We start from the raw sequence: 9,679 nt of genomic DNA, 5'->3' as shown, positions 1-9,679 counted from the left end.
AATGGAGCACCCGCTAGGTCTCTCGCAGCCTTTGCATAATGTCTAGCGGTAGTACCGCTTAGTCCTGGCGGTAGTACCGCTGGGGCTTGTGGTAGTACCTCAAGCTCCTGGCGGTAGTACCGCTGGGGCTTGCGGTAGTACCCCAGCTCCTGGCGGTAGTACCGCTGGGGCTTGCGGTAGTACCCCAGCTCCTGGCGGTAGTACCGCTAGCGACGGTAGTGTTGGAAATATGCCCTAGAGGCAATAATAAAATGGTTATTATCATATTTCCTTGTTCACGATAATCGCCTATTGTTCATGCTATAATTGTATTAACAGGAAACAGTAATACATGTGTGAATAAATTGATCATAATGTGTCCCTAGCAAGCCTCTAGTTGGCTAGCTCGTTAGTTAATAGATGATCCTGGTTTCCTGGTCATGGGCATTAGATGTCATTGATAACAGGATCACATCATTGAGAGAATGATGTGATGGACAAGACCCAATCCTAAGCATAGCACTAGATCGTATTGTTCGTATGCTAAAGATTTTCTAATGTCAAGTGTCTTTTCCTTCGACCGTGAGATTGTGCAACTCCCGGATACCGTAGGAGTGCTTTGGGTGTATCAAGCGTCACAACGTAACTGGGTGACTATAAAGGTGCACTACGAGTATCTCTGAAAGTGTATGTTGGGTTGGTACGAATAGAGATCGGGATTTGTCACTTCGTGTGACGGAGAGATATCTCTGGGCCCACTCGGTAGAACATCATCATGAGCTCAATGTGACTAAGGAGTTAGTCAGACAATGACGTACTACGGAACGAGTAAAGAGACTTACCGGTAACGAGATTGAACAAGGTATAGGTATACCGACGATCGAATCTCGGGCAAGTTCTATACAGACAGACAAAGGGAATTGTATACGGGATTGATTGAATCCTTGACATCGTGGTTCATCCGATGAGATTATCGTGGAGCAAGTGGGAGCTACCATGGGTATCCAGACCCTGCTGATGGTTATTGGCCGGAGAGGTGTCTCGGTCATGTCTGCCTGTCTCCCGAACCCGTAGGGTCTATACACTTAAGGTTCGATGACGCTAGGGTTATAGGGAATTGTTATACGAGGTTATCGAAAGATGTTCGGAGTCCCGGATGAGATCCCGGACGTCACGAGGAGCTCCGGAATGGTCCAGAGGTAAAGATTGATATATAGGACGGATGGTTTCGGACACCGGAAGTGTTTCGGGCATCACCGGTAACGTACCGGGACCACCGGAGGTGGCCCCGGGGGTCCACCAAAAGGGGGCAACGACCCCGGGAGGCTAGATGGGCCAAGTGGGGGAGGGAAACAGCCCCTAGGTGGGCTGGTGCGCACCCACTCATCCCAAGGCACAAGGGAGAGGGAAGGGGGGGGGAACCCTAAGCCAGGTGGGCATAAGGCCCACCAGGGGTGCGCCACACCCCTCCTCCCCTCCTGGCCGCCACCTCCTGGCGCAGATGGGGGCTGCCGCACCCCTTGGGGGTGGGAACCCTAAGGGCTACGCCCCCTCCCTCTCCCCTATATATAGTTGAGGTTTGGGGCTGTTTTGAGACAAACTTTTTGTTGGAAATATGCCCTAGAGGCAATAATAAAATGGTTATTATCATATTTCCTTGTTCATGATAATCGTCTATTGTTCATGCTATAATTGTATTAACAGGAAACAGTAATACATGTGTGAATAAATAGATCATAATGTGTCCCTAGCAAGCCTCTAGTTGGCTAGCTCGTTAGTCAATATATGATCATGGTTTCCTGATCATGGGCATTAGATGTCATTGATAACGGGATCACATCATTGGGAGAATGATGTGATGGACAAGACCCAATCCTAAGCCTAGCACTAGATCGTATTGTTCGTATTCTAATGCTTTTCTAATGTCAAGTATCTTTTCCTTCGACCGTGAGATAGTGCAACTCCCGGATACCGTAGGAGTGCTTTGGGTGTATCAAACGTCACGACGTAACTGGGTGACTATAAAGGTGCACTACGGGTACCTCCGAAAGTGTCTGTTGGGTTGGTACGAATCGAGATCGGAATTTGTCACTCCGTGTGACGGAGAGGTATCTCTGGGCCCACTCGGTAGAACATCATCATGAGCTCAATGTGACTAAGGAGTTGGTCACACGATGACGTGCTACGGAACGAGTAAAATGACTTACCGGTAACGAGATTGAACAAGGTATAGGTATACCGACGATCGAATCTCGGGCAACTTCTATACCGACAGACAAAGGGAATCGTATACGGGATTGATTGAATCCTTGACATCGTGGTTCATCCGATGAGATCATCGTGGAGCAAGTGGGAGCCACCATGGGTATCCAGACCCCGCTAATGGTTATTGGCCAGAGAGGTGTCTCGGTCATGTCTGCCTGTCTCCCGAACCCGTAGGGTCTACACACTTAAGGTTCGATGACGCTAGGGTTATAGGGAATTGCTATACGGGGTTAACGAAAGTTGTTCGGATTCCCGGATGAGATCCCGGACGTCACGAGGAGCTCCGGAATGGTCCGGAGGTAAAGATTGATATATAGGACGGATGGTTTCGGATACCGGAAGTGTTTCGGGCATCACCGGTAACGTACCGGGACCACCGGGACCACCGAAGGTGGCCCCGGGGGACCACCGAAGGGGGGCAACGACCCCGGGAGATAAGGTGGGCCAAGTGGGGGTGGGAACCAGCCCCTAGGTGGGCCGGTGCGCCTCCCCACTCAGCCCATAGCGCAAGGGAGAGAAAAAGGGGGGCAAACCCTAGGCCAGGTGGGCCTAAGGCCCACCAGATGGTGCGCCACCCTCTCCTCCCCCTTCTGGCCGCCACACCTCCCATCTGGGGGGGCTGCCGCACCCCCTAGGGTGGAAACCCTAGGGGTGGCACCCCCTCTCCCCTTCCCCTATATATATCGGGCACTTTTGGCCATTGAGACGCACGGTTTTTCCCTCTCTCTCGGCGCAGCCCTGCTCTTCTTCCTCCTCCTCTCCGCCGGTGCTTGGCGAAGCCGTGCCGGGAGACCTCGTCTCTTCATCGACACCACGCCGTCGTGTTGCTGGAGTTCTTCCCCAACCTCTCCCTCCTCCTTGCTGGATCAAGGTGCGGGAGACGTCACCGGGCTGCACGTGTGTTGAACGCGGAGGTGCCGTTGTTCGGCGCTAGATCGGAATCGCTACGAGTACGACTCCATCAACCGCGTTCTAGCAACGCTTCCGCTTAGCGATCTTCAAAGGTATAAATATGCTCTTACCCCTCTCTCGTTGCTGGTCTCTCCATAGGAAGATCTGAATATGCGTAGGAAAATTTTGAATTTATGCTACGTTACCCAACAGTGGTATCAGAGCCAGGTTTTCTATGCGTAGATTCTATGCACGAGTAGAACACAAAAGTTGTGGGCGATGATTTGTCAATTTGCTTGCCGCTACTAGTCTTATTCTTTTCCGGCGGTATTGTGGGATGAAGCGGCCCGGACCGACTTCACACGTACACTTACGTGAGACTGGTTCCACCGACAGACATGCACATCGTGCATAAAGGTGGCTAGCGGGTGTCTGTCTCTCCTACTCTAGTCGGATTGGATTTGATGAAAAGGGTCCTTATGAAGGGTAAATAGCTTTGGCATATCATCGTTGTGGCTGTCATGTAGGTAAGAAGGCGTTCTTGCTAGAAACCCAAATCAGCCACGTAAAACTTGCAACAACAATTAGAGGACGTCTAACTTGTTTTTGGAGGGTTTGACATGTGATGTGATATAGCCAAAGTTGTGATGTTGCATGTATGATGTATGAGATGATCATGTTATTGTAATAGGTTTCACGACTTGCATGTCGATGAGTATGACAACCGGCAGGAGCCATAGGAGTTGTCTTAATTTATTGTATGAGATGCAACGCCATGTGCTTACTACTTTTACTTCATTGCTAACGGTTAGCTATAGTAGTAGTGATAGTAGTAGTTGGCGTGACGACTTCACGGAGACACGATGATGGAGATCATGATGATGGAGATCATGGTGTCACGCCGGTGACGATGATGATCATGCGATGCCTGAAGATGGAGATCGAAAGAGCAAAGATGATAATGGCCATATCATGTCACTATATGATTGCATTGTGATGTTTATCATGTTTTACATCTTATTGCTTAAAACGACGGTAGCATAATAAGATGATCCCTCTTAAAATTTCGAGAACGTATTCCCCTAAGTGTGCACCTTTGCGAAGGTTCGTTGTCTCGAAGCACCACGTGATGATCGGGTGTGATAGATTCCAACGTTCGCATACAACGGGTGTAAGCCAGATTTACACACACGAAACACCTAGGTTGACTCGACGAGCTTAGCATGTACAGACATGACCTCGAATACAAGAGACCGAAAGGTCGAACATGAGTCGTATGGTTGAATACGATCAGCATGAAGTTGCTCACCATGGTGACTAGTCCGTCTCACGTGATGATCAGACACGGGTTAGTAAACATGGATCATGTATCACTTAGATGACTAGAGGGATGTCGATTTAAGTGGGAGTTCATACTTAATTTGATTAAATGAACTTAATTGTCATGAACTTAGTCTAAAAGTTGTCTTTATAAATATTGTAGATGTCCAACGTCAACCTCAACTTCAACGCATTCCTAGAGAAAAACAAGCTGAAAGATGATGGTAGCAACTATGCGGATTCGGTTCGCAACTTGAAGCTCATCCTTGAAGCAGCTAAAAAAAGGCTTATGTCCTTAATGCGCCGCTAGATGACCCTCCCGCTCCCGCAGCAGCCCAGGACATTCTGAACGTCTGGCAAACACGGAGTGATGACTACTCTCTGGTCAGGTGTGGCATGTTATACAGTTTAGAAACGGGGCTCCAAAGGCGTTTTGAGCAACACGGGGCATATGAGATGTTCCAGGAGCTGAAGCTAGTTTTTCAAGATCATGCCCGTGTCGAGAGATATGAAGTCTCCGACAAGTTCTTTAGCTGTAAGATGGAGGAGAACAGTTCTGTCAGTGAGCACATACTCAAAATTCTGGGTTACACGGTCGTCTGACTTCACTTGGAGTCGAACTTCCGGATGATGCTATAATTGACAGAATCCTCCAGTCTCTCCCACCAAGCTACAAAGGCTTTGTGCTTAACTACAACATGCAAGGGATGGAGAAGACCATTCCCGAGTTGTACTCGATGCTCAAGTCTGCAGAAGTAGAAATCAAGAAGGAGCATCAAGTGTTGATGGTCAACAAGACCACTAGTTTCAAGAAAGGCAGGGGTAAGAAGAACTTCAAGAAAGACGGCAAAGCTGTTGCCGCGCTCGGTAAGCCAGATGCCGGGAAGAAGAAAAAGAACGTACCCAAGCCTGAGACTGAGTTCTTCTATTGCAAGGGAAAGGGTCACTGGAAGCGGAACTGCCCCAAATACTTAGCGGACAAGAAGGCCGGCAACGTTAAAGGTATATGTGATATACATGTTATTGATGTGTACCTTACGAGCGCTCGTAGTAGCTCCTGGGTATTTGATACCGGTGCTGTTGCTCACATTTGCAACTCAAAGCAGGAACTGCGGAATAAGCGGAGACTGGCCAAGGACGAGGTGACGATGCGCGTCGGGAATGGTTCAAAGGTCGATGTAATCGCCCTCGGCACGCTGCCTCTACATCTACCGTCGGGATTAGTTTTGAACCTTAATAATTGTTATTTAGTACCAGCTTTAAGCATGAACATTGTATCAGGGTCTTGCTTAATGCGAGACGGATACTCATTTAAGTCAGAGAATAATGGTTGTTCTATTTATATGAGTGATATGTTTTATGGTCATGCTCCGCCGGTGAATGGTTTATTCTTGATAAATCTCGATCGTGATGTTACACATATTCATAGTGTGAGTACCAAAAGATGCAAAGTTGATAATGATAGTCCCACATACTTGTGGCACTGCCGCCTTGGTCATATCGGCGTTAAGCGCATGAAGAAGCTCCATACTGATGGACTATTAGAGTCTCTTGACTTTGAATCATTTGACACATGCGAACCGTGCCTCAAGGGCAAGATGAATAAGACTCCATTCTCAGGAATAATGGAGAGAGCAACCGACTTATTGGAAATAATACATACTGATGTGTGTGGTCCAATGAACGTTGAAGCTCGCGGTGGTTATCGTTATGTTCTCACTCTCACCGATGGTTTCAGTAGGTATGGGTATATCTACTTGATGAAGCACAAATCTGAGACATTTGAAAAGTTCAAGGAATTTTAGAGTGAGGTTGAGAATCAACGTGATAGAAAAATTAAATATCTACGATCTGATCGTGGAGGAGAATATTTGAGTCACGAGTTTGGCACACACCTAAGGAAGTGTGGAATCATTTCACAACTGACGCCGCCTGGCACACCGCAGTGCAACGGAGTGTCTGAACGTCGTAATCGCACTTTATTAGATATGGTACGATCTATGATGTCTCTCACCGACTTACCGCTATCATTTTGGGGATACACATTAGAAACTACAGCATTCACTTTAAATAGGGCACCGTCTAAATCCGTTGAGACGACACCGTATGAACTATGGTTTGGCAAGAAACCTAAGTTGTCGTTTCTTAAAGTTTGGGGCTGCGATGCTTATGTGAAGAAACTTCAACAAGAAAAGCTCGAACCCAAAGCGGAGAAATGCGTATTCATAGGATACCCTAAGGAAACTATTGGTTATACCTTCTATCTTAGATCCGAAGGTAAAACCTTTGTTGCCAAGAACAGATCCTTTCTAGAGAAAGAGTTTCTCTCGAAAGAAGTAAGTGGGAGGATGGTAGAACTTGATGAGGTAATTACACCCCCTCTCGAACAGGAAAGTAGCGCAGCGCGGGAAGTTGTTCCTGCGGCGCCTACACCGACTGAAGAGGAAGTTAATGATGATGATCATGAAGCTTCGGATCAAGTTACTACTGAACCGCGAAGGTCCACAAGGGCACGCTCCGCACCAGAGTGGTACGGCAACCCTGTGATGGAAATCATGTTGTTAGACAACGGTGAACCTTCGAACTATGAAGAAGCGATGGCGGGCCCGGATTCCAACAAATGTCTTGAGGCCATGAAATCCGAGATAGGATCCATGTATGAGAACAAAGTATGGACTTTGGTGGACTTGCCCGATGACCGGCGAGCCATAGAAAATAAATGGATCTTCAAAAAGAAGACTGATGCAAACGGTAATGTAACCGTTTACAAAGCTCGACTTGTCGCAAAGGGTTTTCGACAAATTCAAGGAGTTGACTACGAAGAGACTTTCTCTCCCGTAGCGAAGCTGAAATCAGTTCGAATCATGTTAGCAATTGCCGCCTTTTATGATTATGAAATTTGGCAAATGGACGTCAAAACAGCGTTCCTTAACGGGAACCTTAAGGAAGAGTTGTATATGATGCAACCAGAAGGTTTTGTCGACCCTAAGGGTGCTAACAAAGTGTGCAAGCTCCAGCGCTCCATCTATGGGCTGGTGCAAGCATCTCAGAGTTGGAACATTTTCTTTAATGAGGTGATTAAAGCGTTTGGGTTCATACAGGTTTACGGAGAAGCCTGTCTGTACAAGAAAGTGAGTGGGAGCTCTGTAGCTTTCCTCATACTATATGTGGATGACATATTATTGATGGGGAATAATATAGAGATGTTGGAGAGCATAAAGGCCTATTTGAACAAGAGTTTTTCAATGAAGGACCTTGGAGAAGCTGCATACATATTAGGCATCAAGATCTATAGAGATAGATCGAGACACCTCATAGGTCTTTCGCAAAGTACATACCTTGACAAGATATTGAAGAAGTTCAATATGGAAAACTCAAAGAAAGGGTTCTTGCCAATTTTGCAAGGTATAAGATTGAGTAAGACTCAGTCGCCGACCACGACAGCAGATAGAGAGAAGATGAGTTCTGTCCCCTACGCTTCAGCCGTGGGCTCTCTAATGTATGCCATGCTGTGTACCCGACCTGATAAAAACCTTGCCATAAGTTTGGTAGGGAGGTACCAAAGTAATCCCGGTACGGAACACTGGACATCGGTCAAGAATATCCTTAAGTACCTGAAAAGGACTAAGGAAATGTTTCTCGTTTATGGAGGTGACGAAGAGCTCGTCGTAAAGGGTTACGTCGACGCTAGCTTCGACACAGATCAGGATGACTCTAAGTCACAGACTGGATACGTATATGTGTTGAATGGTGGGGCAGTGAGCTGGTGCAGCAGCAAGCAAGAAGTCGTGGCAGCATCTACATGTGAAGCGGAGTACATAGCTGCTTCAGAAGTGGCTCATGAAGGAATTTGGATGAAGGAGCTCATCACCGACCTTGGAGTTGTTCCAAGCGCGTCGGGTCCTATGACACTCTTCTGTGATAACACTGGAGCCATTGCCATAGCCAAGGATCCCAGGTTTCACCGGAAGACGAAGCACATCAAGCGCCGCTACAACTCCATCCAGGACCATGTCCAGAGTGGAGTGATAGATATTTGTAAAGTACACACGGATCTGAATATTGCAGAACCATTGACTAAACCTCTTCCACGAGCAAAACATGATCAACACCATAATGCTATGGGTGTTCGATACATCACAATGTAACTAGATTATTGACTCTAGTGCAAGTGGGACACTGTTGGAAATATGCCCTAGAGGCAATAATAAAATGGTTATTATCATATTTCCTTGTTCATGATAATCGTCTATTGTTCATGCTATAATTGTATTAACAGGAAACAGTAATACATGTGTGAATAAATAGATCATAATGTGTCCCTAGCAAGCCTCTAGTTGGCTAGCTCGTTAGTCAATAGATGATCATGGTTTCCTGATCATGGGCATTAGATGTCATTGATAACGGGATCACATCATTGGGAGAATGATGTGATGGACAAGACCCAATCCTAAGCCTAGCACTAGATCGTATTGTTCGTATGCTAATGCTTTTCTAATGTCAAGTATCTTTTCCTTCGACCGTGAGATTGTGCAACTCCCGGATACCGTAGGAGTGCTTTGGGTGTATCAAACGTCACAACGTAACTGGGTGACTATAAAGGTGCACTACGGGTACCTCCGAAAGTGTCTGTTGGGTTGGTACGAATCGAGATCGGGATTTGTCACTCCTTGTGACGGAGAGGTATCTCTGGGCCCACTCGGTAGAACATCATCATGAGCTCAATGTGACTAAGGAGTTGGTCACACGATGACGTGCTACAGAACGAGTAAAGAGACTTACCGGTAACAAGATTGAACAAGGTATAGGTATACCGACGATCGAATCTCGGGCAAGTTCTATACCGACAGACAAAGGGAATTGTATACGGGATTGATTGGATCCTTGACATCGTGGTTCATCCGATGAGATCATCGTGGAGCAAGTGGGAGACACCATGGGTATCCAGACCCCGCTGATGGTTATTGTCCGGAGAGGTGTCTCGGTCATGTCTGCTTGTCTCCCGAACCCGTAGGGTCTACACACTTAAGGTTCGATGACGCTAGGGTTATAGGGAATTGCTATACGAGGTTAACGAAAGTTCTTCGGAGTCCCGGATGAGATCCCGGACGTCATGAGGAGCTCCGGAATGGTCCGGAGGTAAAGATTGATATATAGGACGGATGGTTTCGGATACCGGAAGTGTTTCGGGCATCACCGGTAACGTACCGGGACCACCGGGACC

The sequence above is a fragment of the Hordeum vulgare genome, chromosome 1H, assembly GCF_904849725.1.
Source record: "Hordeum vulgare subsp. vulgare chromosome 1H, MorexV3_pseudomolecules_assembly, whole genome shotgun sequence".
Classification (NCBI taxonomy): Eukaryota; Viridiplantae; Streptophyta; class Magnoliopsida; order Poales; family Poaceae; genus Hordeum; species Hordeum vulgare.
Note: the sequence above shows the minus strand (reverse complement) of the source record.